The sequence below is a fragment of the Canis lupus genome, chromosome X, assembly GCF_011100685.1.
Source record: "Canis lupus familiaris isolate Mischka breed German Shepherd chromosome X, alternate assembly UU_Cfam_GSD_1.0, whole genome shotgun sequence".
In the NCBI taxonomy this organism is placed as follows: Eukaryota; Metazoa; Chordata; class Mammalia; order Carnivora; family Canidae; genus Canis; species Canis lupus.
The window spans coordinates 101,158,055-101,179,359 of record NC_049260.1 but is presented as its reverse complement, the minus strand read 5'-3'; the positions used below and the strand labels follow the sequence as shown (position 1 = coordinate 101,179,359).

The 21,305-nt window shown below is 40.2% G+C and overlaps 1 long non-coding RNA gene across 1 annotated transcript in view; it reads left to right on the top strand.

Moving 5' to 3' along the window:
• Positions 1 to 21,305, top strand: part of LOC106558464 — an 88,133-nt gene that overhangs the window by 50,212 nt on the left and 16,616 nt on the right. Inside the window, exons 3-4 of the long non-coding RNA XR_005386433.1 lie at positions 3,040 to 3,116; positions 18,112 to 18,286. This is a non-coding gene — a long non-coding RNA (uncharacterized LOC106558464). The remainder of the gene's footprint in view (positions 1 to 3,039; positions 3,117 to 18,111; positions 18,287 to 21,305) is intronic.

Here is a 21,305-nt window from a genome sequence, read left to right as displayed (position 1 = left end):
AATTAATATACCATGTCACAAATTAGCACAGTTAGTGAGGTAAGACAGCACACATTTATTATCTCAGTCTCTGTAAGTCAGAAGTCTGGGCATGGCTTAAGTAGGTCTTCTGTACTGCAATCAAGGTGTCACCCAACTGTATTCTCATCTGAAATCCTGACTGCGAAAAATCTATTTCGAAGATCGTTTAGTTTGTTGCTAGACTTAATCTTGCAGCTATTGGAACTCAGTTTCTGTTTTCTTACTGGTTGTGGACCAGAGGCCACTTTCAGCAACTAGAGGCTATCTGCAGTTACTTTTCAGGTAGCCCTTCTATAGCCTTTTTACAATGTGTGTGTGTGTGTGTGTGTGTGTGTGTGTGTGTGTGTGAGAGAGAGAGAGAGAGAGAGAGACGGAAAGAGAGAGAGAAAGAGAGAGAAAGATATCATAGGAGTGACAGCCCATCCCTATTGCTATATACCTATACCTATAAATATATATATATTATAATGTATATGTATAAATATAATATAGCGTAATCATAGAAGTGACAGCCCATCACCTTTGTCATTTCCTCATATTGAGAAGCAAATCAGGAGTCTAACACTCAATAGAAGAGGATTATGTAGGATGTGAACATGGGGGCCAAGCTGTTTGCCACATTTGGCACTAAAAATCACAATACTTAATTAGTCCTATCAGCTGCTATGTAGTGAGATTTAGAATTGGGCACAGCTTTGAGCTTGGCAGAGATGGGAAAGCTAAAGTCCATGGGAATAAATATATATATATATATATTCATTGTGCTAGAATGTTCAAAGCAACCTTATTTGTGACAGCTAGTAATAAAGAAACTACCCAATTCCCTTCAGTAGTGGAATGGATAAATAAATTAGTATTACTTTGGGTGAATATATAATTAACAGAAATGAGAAGGATCATTCTAAAACTATATTTGACCATTTGAATGACCCTGTAAAACACAATAGTGAGCAAAGAAATTAGACATAAGTACATATTCTAGGATTAAATTTACATAAAACACAAGAACACAAGAAATTTAAGCTAGTAGAAGACAGCATAGTTATCCTTGGGTGATAGTGATTAGAAGGGAATGGGATCTTTTAGGATACTAGCAGTAGTTTAATTTTTGGTCTGGGTACCAGTTACATGGATGTATTTAGCTTGTGAAAATAAACTGCTGGACACTAGGGTTTGTGTGTTATATATATAATTCCTCAATTAAAAGCTTTTCTTAAATCCAAACAGAAAAAGAAAAAAAAAAAAAAGCCAAGGTTTTGAATGGTGGGATCCAATGAGATGTGTGAGAATGGCCTAAAGGCAGCAGGAACTATAGTGGAATGGACTGGCCAATCCTTTCAGGAGAAGGGCCTGGGATTATAGTCAGGGACCTGCATGTGCTCAGGCACTGAGCACACTGTCAGGAGGTATATGGTGTTCCTCAAGCCCTTCATTTAATCCCCGGTTGGAGGTGGCCTTGAGGGTGCTGCTGTTTACAGCTTCTCCCCTGTTACCAAGGATACTTTTTATTTTTAATTTTTATTTATTTATTTTTTTAAAGTAGGCTCCATTCTGGGCCTGAATGCCTTGAACTCATGACTCTGAGATCAAGACCTGAGCAGAGATCAAGAGTCAGATGCTGGGATCCCTGGGTGGCGCAGTGGTTTGGCGCCTGCCTTTGGCCCAGGGCGCGATCCTGGAGACCCGGGATCGAATCCCATGTCGGGCTCCCGGTACATGGAGCCTGCTTCTCCCTCTGCCTGTGTCTCTGCCTCTCTCTCTCTGTGTGTGACTATCATAAATTAAAAACAACAACAACAACAACAACAAAAACAAAGTAAATATAAATTCATCTTTAAAAAAAAAAAAAAGTCAGATGCTTGACTGACTGAGCCACCCAGGCACCCCAAGGCTACTTTTTAAAGTCTGTGGATGAGCAAAATGGAACACTCCCCTCCACCCTGAGGCCCTTGATAAACTAGTAGTATGACTTCAAGAAGCCTTCTGTGCCTGTGAGAAAGCTATCTTGGCTGGGTTCCTGAGTGGCCTTTTTGTGAGCTCACTCTATCTGTCAGCTGATGCTAGGGGAAAGCAGCAGGGCCTAAAATGGGGACAAACTCTCACAAAGGCTTTCTGAGGCAAATAGGTACCCCAAAGGAGTATTCTGGTTTGTGGTTTCAAGTCACAGTCTTCAACTTGGCCTCCTTGGACCTTTTATTTACTTTTAGGACTCTACTTCCTACTGGAGTCCAGAGGAAGCAGCAAGAGGATGGCAGAAAGCCAGACTCCTCCACGAGTGAACTCTTTATCTTCCTTCTACAGAAGCTCTGTGCAGAAACAGTGACTCAGTCTGTCCCTTAAGCAGCTTCATTGTCAAAGGCTCAATAGAATTCTCCTTCTGAACAAAGGGAGATACATTTCTTTATCTCTCTAATTAATGCTTAGACTTAAAAATTGTGTTTAGTCTGCAGCCTAGAGGATGAACTACCTGAAAAAGAGTATTTTTCTTCAGAAGGAAAAAAATGTTGAAGCCGTCTCTGTTGTATGGATTTTTACATCAGTCAGGGAGCTTGATAAATAGAGATTCAGAAAAAAATTCCAGGGGCTGTATTCTGCCCCAGACTAGACATTCAGGCTCCAATTCACATTATCTAGCAGTCCAGTGGGTTGAAATGGAGCAAATTCAGATCACTGTGAGCTACAATAAATGTGTGTTGCACCAACCACTGATTAATATGTACCGTGCTTTCTGCCTTCACAGTTATGCATTTTTTAAGTCTTGTGCCAAAAGACCAATCATCAAATATAGTGTTCTGATAGGGAGCAGAAACAAGTATAGAATGCATTCAAACTTTTTGTCTCCCAAATCAATTCTAAATGACCCTGCTGGCTTAGGGAACCCAGTACATGGATGTGCTAAAGCTAATCTCCCTGAATAAATCTCTTTTCTTCCCCTTTTATCCTTCACACCACATTCTGTTCCTACTCTTTCTGTCTTTGTTCTATCTTATTGCTTATCTCCTCCCTGCTTCTTTCCAGGTAATTGGACTGTGATGCTTTCCTTGCCACATCTCAACATGTGCTCATTTGAGTATCTTCTAGGAGCCACAAAACAAGTAAGTATTAGGCTACAGTACCACTATACGATTAGCATTTTATCTTGGTGAACTAATGTCTCAAGATAGTTTAGGAAAAGACATGAGATCTTTGTAACATGAATGGCCAGAGAATATTCTAGAAATTGAATAGCTAAAGGCTTGTATTCTGTATGTATTGTAAAGTGTAACCTTCAACTATGAGGCTATGAACATAGAAGCCAGGTAACAGAACAAATGCTTTCTATTCTGTTTGTCTTGGAAAATAGAGAATTTTTAATAATTCATGTGAGGTTTGTATTCCCTAGATTCTCTTCTGAGACCAAAAGATCCTCTCCAGAGCCAGCAAATTCACATTTCATCCAGAGGCATTATTATACTTCATCGTCAACAATTCTAGTCTTGCTTTCTTCTCTTAGGTTGGAATCCCTTTTCTCCAGGGAAACTTGGTCTAGTGTGGCCCTTCTATGCCATTCTTGGTTAGATGCTAGCCATCACCTTATGTACACTTCTGGCTTAGGCTTTCTTGTTGGTGTACATCACAAAAGCTCATCTGATTGAGAGCTTTGGGGCATGAAGCTTCATGATTGAACACAGCAATACTGACTAACCAACACACAATTTCAAGGAGGAAAGAGAAAGGAAGTTGATAGAGGAGTGAGGGCCTTGGTAGAAAAGCAGCTGCAGCCCATCAACTTTGGAAGCACCCCAGAGCCTGCACACTGAGGCTCTGCCCCAAAAGAGCTGTTCCAATTTTCCTAACTCTTCCAGATAAGCTCACTTTCCGTATTCACCCCTGTGGAATTTGGTTGGTTTGGTTCAAAAGACTTTCTCTTGCCTGAAGCTTCTAGTTGCAACTTTTTGGTTTGGATTTTATGGTGACCATCACAAAGATACTGCCACTTTAAGCCCTCTCACTTGAGAATTCAAAGCTGTGACATTACATGACACCTCTATATAAAGACATTGATGCCACCATTCCCACTAACCAAAAGTGTTATAAAAAAGAAAAAAAATGAAGGTACAGTTAAAGGAAACAGTAGGGAAGGCAGATATATTGACAAATATAGCATTCCATCTCTTCTCACTCTCCCCAGCCCTTTCACTTTTTTGCATAAGTCTTGAAATGATCACTAGAGCCTATAACCACAGGCTACATTTCTGCAACCTCTGCTCCTCCTTTCCCTCAACAACCTCCCTTTGATTCCTGTTCATTGTATGACCCCATTCCTGAAAGTTCCATCATCAGCCTCTCTGACAAACACCCAGGGAAAGATAGTATATTTCACTGGTCCCCAAGTCAGCTCAGACTACTCCCATGAGGCCTCTTCTTGTAAGATACACTCCAACTTCTCCCATTCAGGCCCAGCCTTCTACTGGAATTCTTCTCTGGAAGGTTTTAAAGGCTACCTCTATGCTATGATAGACAATCTTGTATATCTCCCCTTTACAGCCCTGCCCTTTACTGTGGAGTCCCAACAAGGTTCACAGCAATAAATTTTTTTCCTCATTAACATATCTCTTGACTGTCAGGGCCAGCTGTAAATAGAACTGTGGAGTATTTATTGAGCACACGGTATCTTCCAGCATTATACAAGTGTTATCTCACTTAAGCCCTGCAATGACCGTAGGAAATAGGCATCGTTATCCCTGTTGCACAGGTGAAGAAATTGATATCCAGAAAGGTTGAATAACTTGTCTAAGATTAAGTGACAGAGTCAGGAGTCAAAACTAAGGGTGCCTCTTAACCAAAAATCTACAGAGGTAATTTGGCAGAGTCTGTCCCAAGTGATGGGGACTATCCTGTCCATTTCCCCTGTACCTCCTTCTCCGTCCCCCTCCAGGTGCCTGGCACCATCAGGTTTCACTAGGCCCCTCCTGGCATTGTGGGAAGTAATGTTTTAAAATCTGTTTTACTTCTGGAGAAATATGGGAGCTGGAAAAAGTCACCAGGAAGATAAATCTCCAGACGGCCTACTTCATCTTAGTTTCGCAGCAGGGATAGACTTTGAGGCGAAGAGTGGTTCTTTTCTCCTCAAATCATATGATAGATATGAGTGCCTACTGTGCTCATATGTAAAAGCTAGTCTAAAAACCACATTTCACATGGTTAAAAGCCTTACAATTTGGAGGAGGAGTTAAAAAATTGTATAGAAGTACTGTATTGGTGCTTCCTCTCATGTTTCTTAGCACTCTGCCACTTAGCAGTGCTCTGAAATCTTAGGGGAGACTCCCTGTGTTCTTCGGTGAGATGTCTATGCTCCCATATCTTTTGTATTTTTGTGTTTCAGCTAAAGCAGCCATTTCATTCCCTTGTATTTTCTAGTTCTGTTTCTCATTTCTCTTCTGTACCATAATCTTCTTAAAGCCTGGGGACCACATCCCATGTGGGTTAGAACAGTACCTCACTTTAAGATTTATTTATTTATTTATTTATTTATTTATTTATTTATTTATTTGAGAGGGAGAGAGAGAGAGCGCACGAGAGAGTGTGCAAGCAGAGAAAAGGGCAGAGACAGAGGGAAAGAATCTCAAGCAAACTCCCTGCTGAGTACAGAGCCTGATGCAAGACTCAATCTCATCACCCCTAGATTATGACCTGAACTGAAATCAAGAGTCAGATGCTTAACCAACTGAGCCACCCAGGTGTTCCAGAACAGTACCTTACTTTAAGTAGAAGCCCCATACATCTTTGTAGAATTGAAATGAAGTCAAAAGGATAAATGCTATTTGAAACTTCAGATCTTGGCGCAGGCTAGAGGAAGCTCCTTATGTGTCATAAGACAGGCTCTAACTACAAAAACAACATTGATTTTTCTTTATTCATCCTTCCCTCTCTCTGACTCCTTGATTTCCTATCCTCTCCTCCCACCATACCAGACCATCTGATGTAAGGCACAGAGCAGGTTAGAAAAGATAAAGAAATCCAAAAGTGAAATCTTGGCATGGAAGTGGTGTGCTTTGAATCAGCTCTATACATTAATAACAGAACCAGTGAAGGGACATTCTTCAGGATGAAAGGAAAGTCCTGAGATTAATAGCATCTAGGTTCCTGATGGATACAACTGTCTTTCTCTGGGCCTTGGGATAAAAAACAAAACATTTCCTGCCTTCATCTGTGATCATGGGCTCACAGAAATCACAACATAGGGAAAGCCTCCAAGAGGAGCTTCCTTAGTATATTTCCCTTTCTTGGGTAGCTAAGCCTGTGAATAATTGGGGGTTATGCTAGTTGGGGGTACATAGAAGGTTGCCAAAGCTAGAGATTTAAGCTTCTATCAACTGTGCATTTGTTTCCAGTATTGGGAGACAGGTGTTGGTACAGCTGCAGTTGGGTCTTACTTTTGTTTGTCTATGTGCTAAAAGCCTCGGAAGGCCACAGCTTTGTAGTACAACCTGAAATCTGGCATTGTGATGCCCCCAGCTATGGTTTTCTTTTTTAAAATTCCCCTGGCTATTCAGGGTCTTTTCTGATTCCACACAAATCTTAAAATAATTTGTACTAACTCTCTGAAGAAAGTTCATGGTATTTTGATAAGGATTGCATTAAATGTGTAAATTGCCCTGGGTAGCATTGACATTTTCACAATATTAATTCTGCCAATCCATGACCATGGAATATTTTTCCATCTCTTTGTGTCTTCCTCCATTTCTTTCAGAAGTGTTGTATAGTTTTTAGGGTATAGATCCTTTACCTCTTTGGTAAGGTTTATTCCAAGGTATCTTATGCTTTTGGGTGCAATTGTAAATGGGATTGACTCCTTAATTTCTCTTTCTTCAGTCTCATTGTTAGTGTATAGAAATGCCACTGACTTCTGGGCATTGATTTTGTATCCTGCCACGCTGCCAAATTGCTGTATGAGTTCTAGCAATCTTGGGGTGGGGGCTTTTGGGTTTTCTATGTAGAGTATCATGACATCGGTGAAGAGGGAGAGTTTGACTTCTTCTTTGCCAATTTGAATGCCTTTAATGTCTTTTTGTTGTCTGATTGCTGAGGCTAGGACTTCCAGTACTATGTTGAATAGCAGTGGTGAGAGTGGACATCCCTGTCTTGTTCCTGATCTTAGGGGATAAGGCTCCCAGTGCTTCCCCATTGAGAATGATATTTGCTGTGGGCTTTTCGTAGATGGCTTTTAAGATGTTGAGGAATGTTCCCTCTATCCCTATACTCTGAAGAGTTTTGATCAGGAATGGATGCTGTATTTTGTCAAATCCTTTCTCTGCATCTAATGAGAGCATCATATGGTTCTTGGTTTTTCTCTTGCTGATATGATGAATCACATTGATTGTTTTACGAGTGTTGAACCAGCCTTGTGTCCCGGGAATAAATCCTACTTGGTCATGGTGAATAATTTTCTTAATGTACTCTTGGATCCTATTGGCTAGTATCTTGTTGAGAATTTGTGCATCCATGTTCATCAGGGATATTGGTCTATGATTCTCCTTTTTGGTGGGGTCTTTGTCTGGTTTTGGAATTAAGGTGATGCTGGCCTCATAGAATGAATTTGGAAGTACTCCATCTCTTTCTATCTTTCCAAACAGCTTTAGTAGAGTAGGTATAGTTTCTTCTTTAAACGTTTGATAGAATTCCCCTGGGAAGCCATCTGGCCCTGGACTTTTGTGTCTTGGGAGGTTTTTGATGACTGCTTCAATTTCCTCCCTGGTTATTGGCCTGTTCAGGTTTTCTATTTCTTCCTGTTCCAGTTTTGGTAGTTTGTGGCTTTCCAGAAATACGTCCATTTCTCCTAGATTGCCTACAAAGCTGTGGTCATCAAGACAGTGTGGTACTGGCACAAAAACAGACACATAGATCAATGGAACAGAATAGAGAATCCAGAAGTGGACCCTCAACTTTATGGTCAACTAATATTTGATAAAGGTGAAAAGACTATCCACTGGAAGAAAAACAGTCTCTTCAATAAATGGTGCTGGGAAAATTGGACCTCCACATGCAGAAGAATAAAACTAGACCACTCTCTTGCACCATACACAAAGATAAACTCAAAATGGATGAAAGATCTTAATGGGAGACAAGATTCCATCAAAATCCTAGAGGAGAACACAGGCAACACCCTTTTTGAACTTGGCCACAGTAACTTCTTGCAAGATACATCCACGAAGGCAAAAGAAACAAAAGGAAAAATGAACTATTGGGACTTCATCAAGATAAGAAGCTTTTGCACAGCAAAGGATACAGTCAACAAAACTCAAAGACAACCTACAGAATGGGAGAAGATATTTGTAAATGACGTATCAGATAAAGGGCTAGTATCCAAGATCTATAAAGAACTTATGAAACTCAACAGCAAAGAAACAAGCAATCCAATCATGAAATGGGCAAAAGACATGAACAGAAATCTCACAGAGGAAGACATAGACATGGCCAACACGCACATGAGAAAAATGCTCTGCATCACTGGCCTTCAGGGAAATACAAATCAAAACCACAATGAGATACCACCTCACACCAGTGAGAAGGGGAAAATTAACAGGAAAGGAAACCACAAATGTTGGAGAGGATGCGGAGAAAAGGGAACCCTCTTACCCTGTTGGTGGGAATGTGAAATGGTGCAGCCACTCTTGAAAACTGTGGAGGTTCCTCAAAGACTTAAAAACAGACCTGCCCTACGACCCAGCAATTGCACTGTTGGGGATTTATCCCAAAGATGCAGATGCAATGAAATGCCGGGACACCTGCACCCCGATGTTTCTAGCAGCAATGTCCACAATAGCCCAACTGTGGAAGGAGCCTCGGTGTCCATCGAAAGATGAATGGATAAAGAAGATGTGGTTTATGTATACAATGGAATATTACTCAGCCATTAGAAACAACAAATACCCACCATTTGCTTCAACGTGGATGGAACTGGAGGGTATTATGCTGAGTGAAATGAGTCAATCGGAGAAGGACAAACATTATATGGTCTCATTCATTTGGGGATTATAAATAATAGTGAAAGGGAATAGAAGGGAAGGGAGAAGAAATGTGTGGGAAATATCAGAAAGGGAGACAGAACATGAAGACTCCTAACTCTGGGAAACAAACTAGGGGTGGTGGAAGGGGAGGAGGGCAGGGGGTGGGGGTGAATGGGTGACGAGCACTGTGGGGGGCACTTGACGGGATGAGCACTGGGTGTTATTCTGTATGTTGGCAAATTGAACACCAATAAAAAATAAATTTATTATGAAAAAAATAAAAGCCTAGGAAGGAGAATCACAGCTAACAAAGCTAACCCTCAGCCATATCACAGCATGGTGGCTTGTGTTTGAACATCCACGGCATTTATGGATGTTTTAGTGTTTGAAGTGTAGCTCCAGTGAAAGGTGCAAGGTGGACCTGGCTGCTAATATCATGTGCTCTTGAAATGGACAATGTAAATGCTGGCTCAGATTTTCAGTTGGCATTTTCTTTTGAAGCTGGATAACAGGGCATGGCCTACAAGATGTCCTATGAGATGCATGGAATTCAGAATACTACATTTTATTTTTGATTAGGTGCCATACTGGGGTCTATTTGATTGATAATAGAAAGCCTATGCCAGTGTCCTTTCATTCATTCCCTAGAATATCCACCATTTCTTTACTGATAAGTTAGAAAGTAAAAGCCTAGGTGTAGTCTCTCTAGAGGCCACCATTACATAATCATCATAATAATATTGATAATGCTATCATTATGAATCACAATAATATACATAGAAAAGTCTAATATTAGGATAACAGTGAACTAGGATAGCAGTATAGAAATCTTTTAAATTTTAAACCTTATACTCGCATTCTCTGCCAGGATCCTGATTATCAGGAAGACAGAAAAGCTTTGAATGGCCATCTATCTATGGTGTTTCTTTCTTTCCCTTCTGATTGGAAATACTTGTGTCACACACCCATGGCTTGGACCTAGTTATATCTTCTCTGTAAATGAGGGTAAAAGTGGGGAAAAAAGAAGAATTTGTTTCTTCCATTTGGTACAGAAACATCAGAATTTAGGATTTTTGAGGTTTGGCATGGGTGACAAAGATGAGTTTGGTCATGGTCTACTTTGAAAATCAATGGATGAGATAAGACCTGAGAAAAGGTGGTATCAGAGACAACATAGGACAAAAACTAAAAGTTGCAACATCTACTAATTTATACTATCTCCTGTGATCTTTCCTCCACCACCACCCCTTGGTCATATGCCTCTTATATCTGGGAGGGGGACACATTTAGTGGAAAGGGCCTGGGTAAGTGGCACTTATAAAACCTTTGTGAAAACTTTTCTCCTGAAATAGGCTTTAAGTGTAAATGTTAACACTTATGATGTGGGGTTTGCATTGTGTTGATAATATTGTCATAGGTTCTTCCAGGTCAGTTTCTGTTCTCTGATTTCATTTGCATTTCTTACCCCAGGATCCTAGATGCCATGGCTATAGGGACAATGGCTCCTGGTTTTGGTCAAACCAAATAAATCTGGATCATTGCCTCCCCTTTTATTAGTGTTATTTAATTAGCCAGATTCATTTAATTGTAGCAATTAATTTAATTATGATAAACCTAACCCCAGATTCGAATGGAGTTGGTTGGCGCAATATCTTCTCTCTGGAAGATAGATCCCTCTGATTCCCTCTTTAATTTTGATCCCTGTTTGTTTATTCATGTTGCCCATGCAGATATCTTACATTGTGCTAGTCTTCTCCAGCTAATCACTTTGATAGCCAAGGTTTAGGGCGTTTCCTGACTGCCCAGAGTGAAAGTTTAATTAAATACCTAATCGAGGGATCCCTGGGTGGCGCAGCGGTTTGGCGCCTGCCTTTGGCCCAGGGCGCGATCCCGGAGTCCCGGGATTGAATCCCACATCGGGCTCCCGGTGCATGGAGCCTGCTTCTCCCTCTGCCTGTGGCTCTGCCTCTCTCTCTCTCTCTCTCTCTGTGTGTGTGTGTGTGTGACTATCATAAATAAATAAAAATTAAAAAAAAATAAAAAAAATACCTAATCGGGTGCTGCACTTGTAGTCTAACCTGTTAAAAATGTACACTCTACCATTATTATAAGGATTGTCTAAGCATAGCTATTGCTTTGGACCTTTAAACTTTCTGACTGATCTGTAGAAGAATGTTTTGTACAGCAAGAGTTTATCCCCAACAGATGGTTTATTAAGTAAAAATCAGCTTTTAAACAAATATGCCACAATTATTTTATTCTCTGTAGCAGAATTCCTACTGTTGACGAACCCCTAATTGGAATTTGGTTCCGGCAAGGAATGAAAAACAGAGACATACTGTGAGGACGCAATGCCAAAAATAGCACACTAAGCAATACGAAGGACCAGAGTGGTCCTACCTTGTGTTTTCTTTAGGCGCCTTTTCTTTCCTTTCATATGGAGGAGACCATTTGGCCCCAGTACAATCTCATTTTGTGGCCAGGAAACACTAATAGGCATCCAAACCACATCCAGGATGTCTGATGAGTTCTCTTCTGGGTGTGCTGGAATAAACGAGGTCCCAAGTTGATCTACCCTTAACCACTTCTCCCTAATACCCAGAATTACCATTGCTAATGTATCTCTACAACTTTCCCACTGAAACACCAATAGTCCTAGAGAGGAATGTTATCAGCAGTAAGGTCAAAGTGGCTAAAATTTATTGGACATTTGCTATATGATGGGTTTTGTGCTAAATTCATATACACATCATCTCACTTAATACTGGCGAAACCTCTGAGATCTATACTATTATCTTCCTGGATTGCAGATGAGAAAATAGAGGCACACAGTGGGTAAACGACTCATTCAAGGTCCTGTAGCTAATAGGTGATACAGCTGGCATGACAACCCAGCTCTTTTTGACTCCTAACCACTATACTACTAATCTGACATACATATGTGTGATTATTTAGCCATTAGTGCCCATTAATATATTAGGCTGGATTCAGTTATTAGATTAGCAATCACTTACCTCTGTGCCTGATTTAATGGCACACAGGACAGAGGGGGTCCGAGTGTGGTGTGTATGAGGGAGAGGAAGAGGGAGAGAGAATAGAAGGATAAGTCCACAGCAGTGTTCTACTCCTTATTGATTGAAGTGTAATACTAGAAAATCCAAGATGGTTGCAGTGAGGGACATTAGTAGGGGCATTATGAATATCCTTCAAATTAGATTTTATTCATGGTGGTATCTGATAAAGTAGATTTACTGGCTCAAAGACTCAAAGCAGCGCAGACCCTTCCCTTTAAGCACGCTGATTGCCTCATTATTGGCTGTGCTGAAGCATGTAGTTTGAAAAATCTACCTATGATAGATACAGGCACCAGACCTTGCTGGGGGAAACAATGCAGTCTCATGTCCTAGGGGATGCTGCAATGAAAGAGCCCCACGTGGTCTGCGAAATTAATAGCTTCTGAATGGTAGCCTTTTCTCTGAGCTGGGGGCACCAGGCACACTTGGCTTCTAACTCACCATATGGCATGTGTTATTGGGCTGAGCTGCTCTCCTCCATCTCTGGTGTGATGTGGCACCTAATGCTGTGGAATTATTTCCTTACTCAATTAAAAAAAAGTACCCCGCTCTAAATCCTCATCTGTTTTTTCCCCCCAAACTCCCCTGTCAATCCCCTAGGCACAGCACATATTTTCTGCTTTTGCTCCTTGCTTGTTCTTTCTTTTTCTTTTTCTAAACCTTTTCCCCTCTAACTGAAAAGTGCAGCAGGAGAATGGAGTGTGGGTGCACACATTGGGCCTGGATTCTCACAAATCCACTGATCCCTGAGATATGGCCATTCCTTTTCTGAGGAAGGCTTTTGGTTATTTCTTTCTGGGCATATTTTTTAGGATTCCACTCTGATTAGAGTTCTTGAAAGCAACAAACAAAACAAAAAAGAAAAAGAAAGAAAAAACTGAAACTAAGGTACTCTCTTAGAAGACCCATTGATTTTTCTCTCTATGGCTCCTCACTTTCTCCTTAGTTCTTTTGAGTCTCTAATCCCATCTTCTCTCTGGTTGTGCTTACACATTAGTTGTTCAAATAATCACTCTCAATGTTTTTATCACACTGCTACCCTGCTCAGGAATCTCTAAGTGTATAGGATTTCCTGAATCTCCCCTATGCATCCTCCACAAAGCTTGAAAGTCCTAAGAATTGAATGGTCTCCTGAAGGCCTCAATGAACAATGCAAATGGTTCCTGGGATGCATCCTGCATGAATTTATGAGCATTGGTCTATCCAGAGTTTGCATCAGGATCACTTGGGGAGCTTATTACAGTGCTTATTCCTGAACCCTATTCTAGCTCTACAGAATTAAAATTGCATGTGTGTGCATGCATGTGTGCAGGAGGGAGGAGGGAGTCAGGCCCAAGATGCTGCATTTTATAAATAAGTTCCTAGGTAGGGGGGGTTCCTGGGTGGCTAGGTTGGTTAGGCATCTGACTCTTGATTTTGACTCAGGCCATGATCTTAGGGTTGTGAGATTGAACCCTGTGTCAGGCTCTGTGCTTAACACGAGTCTGTTTGAGATTCTCTTTCCATCTCCCTCTGCCCTTCCCCCTGCTTGTCTGTCTCTTTCTTTCTTTTTAGGGAGGGCGGAGTGCGGGGGGGGAGGCTGAGGGAGGGGGCGGGAGGGAGGGGAGGGAGGGCGGGGATGGGAGGGAGGGAGTGGGGAGGGAGGCGGAGGGAGGTCTTTCTTTCTTCTTTCTTTCTTATTTTTTCTTTGCTTTTCTTGTCTTTTTCTTTCTTTTCTTTCTTTCTTTCTTTCTTTCTTTCTTTCTTTCTTTCTTTCTTTCTATCTCTCTCTCTCTCAGTAAATCAATAAACAAAATCTTAAAAAAAAAAGCTCCTAGGCAGTGCACACAGCAATCTGAGAACTTGTCATAAGGTTTTAGCAGGGAAGAACTGTGATCAGATTTTTTTTAAGGAAAGAACTGGAAAGATGTGGAGATGTGGAGGTTTTCTGGCTGAGGGCAAAGTAAAGATTCATACAGGAAAAGCAACTTAAAAACTGTTGTGGTGGGCAGCCCAGGTCCAGGTGGCTCAGCAGTTTAGCGCTGCCTTCAGCCCAGGGCCTGATCTTGGAGACCCAGGATCAAGTCCCACATCAGGCTCCCTGCATGGAGCCTGCTTCTTCCTCTGCCTGTGCTTCTGCCTTTCTCTCCTTCTCTCATGAATAAATAAATAAAATCTTTAAAAAAACTGCTGTAGAGTGGGCAAAAGAACAGGCTACCTGTGGGAAAACAATAGAAGGTTCTGCTTTTAGGTGTTAAGAAAGAAGTTGGAAGTCTGGAATAAATGGCCACAGTTTCTGAAACTCTACCTCAGGCCTCTCCTGTAGCAGTTTGCATCCTTTATTTAAAAAATACTTTAGAGGGCTGTTGATTCACCCTTGTCCATCAGAAGGAAAGAGTTGACTTTTTCCCATTTAAACCAGAGCTAAGAGGTATACCATAGTATCTGTGTGAAGGATTGTTCTAGTGAAGCAGCATATCCAAGTAGAGCTTCTCAAAGTGTGGTCCTCTGATGACCTGCATTAGAATTAGATGAAATGCTGGCCAAATTTCAGATTCTTGGGTCTCACCTCAGGCCTCCTCAACTAGAATGGGAGCCCTCAAATCTGCGTTATAACCACCTTTCCAGGTGACACTGATACATAATAAAACTTGAAAAAGCAGTGTTCTATAGTATTTGTATCCTTGCTCTTCCTGGGAAATTCTTTGCCTCCATCTCTACCTGTGAAAATCTTGCTTCTCTGTACAGTTTCAGCTTTCCTTGATCCACTTGCCCCGACTCCAACAAATGCAACCTTCTCTGTTGCTTTGAAGATAGGAAATATGGGGAGACATCATGGCTGAAGTACAGGGGAGGTTTGGGGAACATGGAGGCTGGAGGTGATGGGAAGGACCTAGGGTTTGTACTTAAAATTTCTGCAATTGAGTTGAGGTTACAAAAAAGCAGGAAGCCCAGAGCAAACCAATGACAAAATTACCCAGGCCAGATATCTATCTGGGCTCAGCCATGAATTCAGCCCTCACACAATCATGTTTGGGGATGAGGATTGAAAATCATTGCCAGGGCAGGGGTCTGGAGTGGAAAATGATAACAAATCCTTGCCCATGTGACAAATGCAGATGGGGGAAGGAAGACAGGCCAGTCTGGATTCTCCTTGCCCTCTGTCTTTGCCTATTGGAACCTTATCCCATCTTTAGCATCATAGCACCTTGCCCAAGCTACTTGGGGGACCATACCCTGTCAGTAATAACTGACCCCTGATGCTCTCCTGCCCTTTTCATTCGAGGAGCATGAGTATGAACTTTCCTGGACTCTGGTTGAGATCCTTAAAGGCCCTGGGATAAAAAATACCAAGAAACAGTCCACATTTCTTGGGAGCCCAGGCTACAAAGTACGTCCAGGGCATAGTGAAGTCTGGGGACCGCCTGCATTAGCTGAGGCTGCTGTAATAACATTCCACAGACTGGACAGCTCAAACATTTATTTTCTCACAATTCTAGAGCCTGAAAGGCAACTGATTTGCAACCCCTTTGCTAGTACAATTATTTTAATATTTGTCAATAAGCATTTGTTTTCCCATCGACCCATTTTCTGGGTTTTTAGATTTCAACCACAATCCATTTTCACTCTTCTCTCCACTTTTAATTGGCACTGCCTGATGTAAGTATTTTTAAAGGTTACTATTTTAAATGCGGGTCCTATATAAGCAACCACATTGTAACTCTTCAATGGCAGGAACTAGGCCTTGTTTCTTTTGTCTCCCCTCAATAATGTTTAGTTCAGTGTTCAGCTCACACTGGGCACTCAGTCACCGATGAATAATTGACTCACTGTCAGGACCAGGACAGTACTTCAGAAGACGAGTTCACTAAGATGGCTGAGATTTAGAGATAAGGACTACATCCTATGTGATCAGCATACAATTTCTCCTAGTTTGAAGAGGGGAAACCAGGATTTTTTTTAATGAAGTTTTCCAGTATTAGAACACAGATCAGGCTTACTCAACTGCTATTGTTTTGAATTTAGCAGGATATGTTGTGTTTGCAGCTTCTGGACTTACTTGATCTGCTATTTTTGGTGCTCTTCATTAAATGGATTGTTGATATGTAAATACACAAGTTGCTATGCAAAATTGCCCTAATTTTCTTGTGAACTTTCTTCCTGCAGCTTGTGGAAAGGCATTATGTTACTTCTGTACATTCAAGAATATTTTAAGTACTTGGAGCTAAATTGTGCTAAACCAATTGTCAAAACTTGGGAGTGTACCATAAAAGAAAATTGATACAGATAAAATCAACTTGTTTTCATGGTCTCCAGTTTATTTATATATATGCAAATATATCTGTAGGTGGCATAGATATACATACACGTTGTGTTATGGCTTAGAGATTCAACTGGAGTTAATGACCATACACAGGGAAGAACTATTAGCAAATTAATTAAGAACCTGTCAGGCTATTATAAGTTATTTGTTAGCTTAAAGAGGAACTCTCCCTCTCTGAAAATTGTGATTCTATAGACTACTAGCTGACCTCTGCTAGAAAAGAGGCTTTTCTTCATTTTTAATTTAATTTTATTTTTTAATTTAAATTCAATTAACCAACATCATTAGTTTCAGATGTAGAGTTAAATAATTCATCAGTTGCATATAACACCCAGTGTTCATCACATCACATGCCCTCCTTAATGCCCATCACCCAATTACCCCATCCTTCCACCTATCTTCCCTTCAGCAACCCTGTTTGTTTCCTATAGTTGAGTCTCTTATGATTTGCCTCCCTTTCTGTTTTCATCTTATTTTATTTTTCCTTCCTTTCCCCTATGTTCATCTGTTTTATTTATTAAGTTCTACATATGAGTGAAATCATATGGTATTTACCCTTCCCTGACTTACTTCACTTAGCATAATATCCCCTAGTTCTATCCATGTCATTGCAAATGGCAAGACTTTATTCTTTTTGATGGCAGAGTAATATCCACTGTGCATATTCCTCATATGAGTGAAACCATATATAATTGTCTTTCTCTGATTGACTTATTTTGCTCAGCTCCAGTTCCATCCATCCACCCACATCAATGTAAATGGTAAGATTTTATTCTTTCTCATGGCTGAGTAATATTTTATTGTATGTATATACAATAGAATTTTTATCCATTCATTTATTGATGGATATCTCAGCTCTTTCCATAGTTTGGCTATTGTGGACATTGTGGTAATAAAGTTTGGGTGCATATGAGTGGCTTCTCTTCAAATAAAGGGTTGTAGATGACTAGTCAACCAGAGTAGTGTAAACGTGAACTGAATTGAATACTTTTGATTATGATTCTTTACTTTTTCATTTGTTCAACAACTGTTGATTGATCAAAAAGCCTTCTATGTGTCAGATGTAGTACTGGGCACAGATGAACAGGGGTTAGTTATGATAGTGAACAAGATATTCATGGTCCTCACTTTCTTGAAACTTACACATTAATTCCAAGTTGTATCATCAACATGCATATGTGTGTCTTAGTCCCTTTGGGCTGCTATAACAAAAATATCATGACTGAGGGGCTTAAACAAGAAATATTTCTCATATATCTAGAGAATGGGAAGTCCAAGACCAAGGTGCTGACAGATTTAATATCTGGTAAGAGTTGTCTTCTTGGTTTATAGATGACCTTTTTCTTGCTGTGACTTTACATGGCAGAAAGGGTGAAGGAGCTCTCTGGGGTGTCTTTTGTAAGAGCATTAACCCTGTTCATGAGGGTTTTACACTCATAACTTAATCATCTCTCAAATGCCCCACCTACTAATACTATCCTCTTGAGGGTTAGGTTTCAACAGAAGAATTTTGAGGGGACACGAAAATTCAGTCTATACCAATGTGTATTCGTATAGTAATCATAACAATCTTAGTTATCTCCTTTATATAATCAAAGAATTATACAGTTGGTAGATGCCTTAAAATTACATTTAATTTATTTCTTCATCCCTCAGATACCTGGTGGAAGTTGTGGGTGTGTAACAGCCATTCTGGTTAATGAGCCCCATTCCTTTCTCTTAGGTACTCATCATTTCTGTCCACACACATCTAGCAGCTTTGAACTACAAGCACCATGCACTTGTCTGTATACTTTATCTGGTGTCTTGTGCCAGCATCTTGTCCCCCTATGTTGGGGAATTAACACAACTCTCTCAAACAGTGGAATCAGCTCTTAACCAAGAACTGTTTGGAATTGGTAAGTAAATACCCCAGCTTTAAAAAGTGCCAATTGGCTTTCTTTTTTAAAAGATTTATTATTATTTGAGAGAGCACAAGTGGTAAGGCACTTTTGAAATTGATTAAACCTTGTTTTAGGATTTGGCTACCTCTTTTAATCTCTTCTCACCCCTTTCTTCTCCCATAACCCACTTCTGCCCAGGATAGAGTGTTGAGCTGGGTTGAGCTGGGTGGTTACAACACAACCCAAACCTCACCTCCTCTTTGTTTCATTTTCTGTTGTCTTTTGTTGCTGTTTTCTGTCATCCACAGCCTATTTCTGTTTTTCTCTATCTTGAATGGAATCTTAACCCCTAGTTTTATAGACATGTTGTCCAGAATTTCCCTTTGCAGTCTCATAAACCAACTGCAAATATTTCTCTCTCCCCTTTATTGGTGGTGAGGAAGTCATCTGATTTTATCAGACTTAGAGTATTCCAGTCTATGAATAATATAATGTGGGAAATGAAAATAGACAAGCAACAAAATTGTTGGGCTTATGGGTAGGACTAAAAGACTTATAACATGAATTTTTTATACTTGGACATTTTATGTATGTATACTGAGATATATTTACCTCATCTTAACTTCATTCTTTCCTCCAATTCCCTGCAACTATTAATATTTTTCCATTTGTGAGCTTGAGGGTGGCCATTCCCAAGGAAGGAAGCATAGGAGAAGCTCCCTGATTAGGTAGTAGGACTTGTCTTCAGTTATTAAAGCCTTTGTTGTTAGCACTCCATGTTACTTTCCCTAATTGCTTGTCTGGATTCTTGAACTCTTTCCTTTTCCTACAAATATCTTGGTTCAGGATGTTTGCTTAGATTTTGAACTTTGGACCTCTGTCTTATTTTCATTTTCTATGTCCAATGTCCCTGCCTACCTTGCTACCTGTTATGAATTCTTGTACCTAATAGGCACTGAATAGATATTTCCTAAATATTGGATATACTCCCTTACTTGCATTATCCTTCTAAGGCTTCTGTGACTTCTAAGACCTGGGCCCTTTATTCCTGACTCTAAAATTTGTCCTGAACTCATGTTTTTGAGTAATTTCCCAGGGCTGGCAAGCTCTTCTTCCTGAATTTTCTCTTCACCCCCTGCCCTGCCTCAATGTCTTGGAGTTCTAGTTCCTTATTTTGCACCATGTCTTGCTGTAATGCTGACAGTCCAATACAGATAATGCAACTAGAATGCTCACTATAAGGGAGCAAGTTAACAAATCTGAGATACACAATTCTGTTTACACTTTTATTTTGAAGGATAATTATGTCTTTGCTTAAATAAGACCCTATGCATTGAGTGCAGATGTCAGAGCAAGAAAGTGTTGACTAAGACTGGGTTCCTGCTGTGAAGTGCAAGATGCGTGAAATTCTAGCATATGTGCAGAAATTTAAACCTATCATTTACTGACAGGCAATAATTACTTTAATGAAGTCAGGAAACTATTTCAAATAAGCAATTAGAGTTAACAATAAAACTGTAAACAGGACCCTAATTAATGCATTTTCAAACTGCATTTCCCTACTCTGAATGCTGTGGGCTATAGAAAGAATGAGAAAAATAACTCATATTATTATTGAAAATGTATGTCATGCTGTGTACTGTGTCAGGTACTTTACATATATTGCCTTATTTTATCCTCATAACAATTCTGTGAGATATATACTAGTATAACTCCCATTTTGCAGATGAAACTGAGGCTTAGAGGTGAAAAACATTGCCCAAAGTCATACAGGTTAGTAAATAGTGGACCTGTGATTTAAACATTGATAAGTGTGACTCTGGAACCCAAGGTCTTATCTAGAGCTAGACTATATCTAGCTAGACTATCTATACCTAGACTATATGGTCTATAAAACACATATGTAAAACTGACCTTCCAATTGTGTTGGTCAATATGTGCTAATAGGAAACACATCGTACATTCAGATTGGAATAATTTAAGGAGGCTCTGTTCATAATTGGACTATTTACCAAGGTGTAGGAATAAAAGACCCACAAAGGGTAACATGATAATATCAAAAGGAGGTGTTACTATTTCTAAGTTGAAAGGGTAAGTGGAAGGAGCAGTTATAGGCACCCAGAAGGACAGACACAGTATGAGGGGGCCAGTTATATCTGTTTAGAGGCACAGTCAGACCAAGGCAACTTTGCAGGGATGAAGCCAGGGAAATAAATCACCTCACCTCACCTTCCTTCCTCCTTCCCTCCTTCGATTCACGTTTCTGGGCTCTCCATTGGCCAAATCTAACCAGAAGCCAGAGTATAGTCTTATGGGTTATTTGTTAAATGTGTTGGAACAGCATACCCAAATGTAAAATATATTTGCTTCTGAAATCCAAAGAAGCCTGCCAAGCATTGTGCTTCTTTCTTCAGGGTGGGCATTACAAGGTATAGCAACTTGTCTTTTACTGTAGAAAAGATATCTAGACTTATCTCAAACCACTGAACCTTCTAAAAACATCACCAATGTTGTAAGCCCCCGAACTTTTGCAGAATTTATCTTCTACTCTCTGGCATATATATATTCTCACAGAAGCATATAGGATTCTTGCTACTTGGTCTATAGGTCTATAGGTCTATGGTCTATAGGTCATTAGGTATGTTATCATGTAATGAAACAGTAGGATGTGAAGGGGCCTCTGGACTATATTATGACAGAGAGCAAGAGAACTGACACAACCCTGGGGTGCAGTGAAGATGTACTATTGCTCCTACCATGTAGATTCTGCTTGTAATTTTCCATCCTGTTTGAGATGGAGAAGAAAGCATTTTTCCAAGTCAATAGCTTTATACTGGATGCCAAGGTGCCAGGGAATATTTTGACTTTATTTAGTGAAGGCACCATATCTGGAACCACAGTTGTGATTGACATCACTATGTGATTAAATTTATGATGTTTATTATCATTCACCAAGACCCACCTGAGCCTTTTTTTTTCCACCTGAGCCTTTACACTAGCCAAATAGGTAGGTTAAGTGAGGATGTGGCAAATA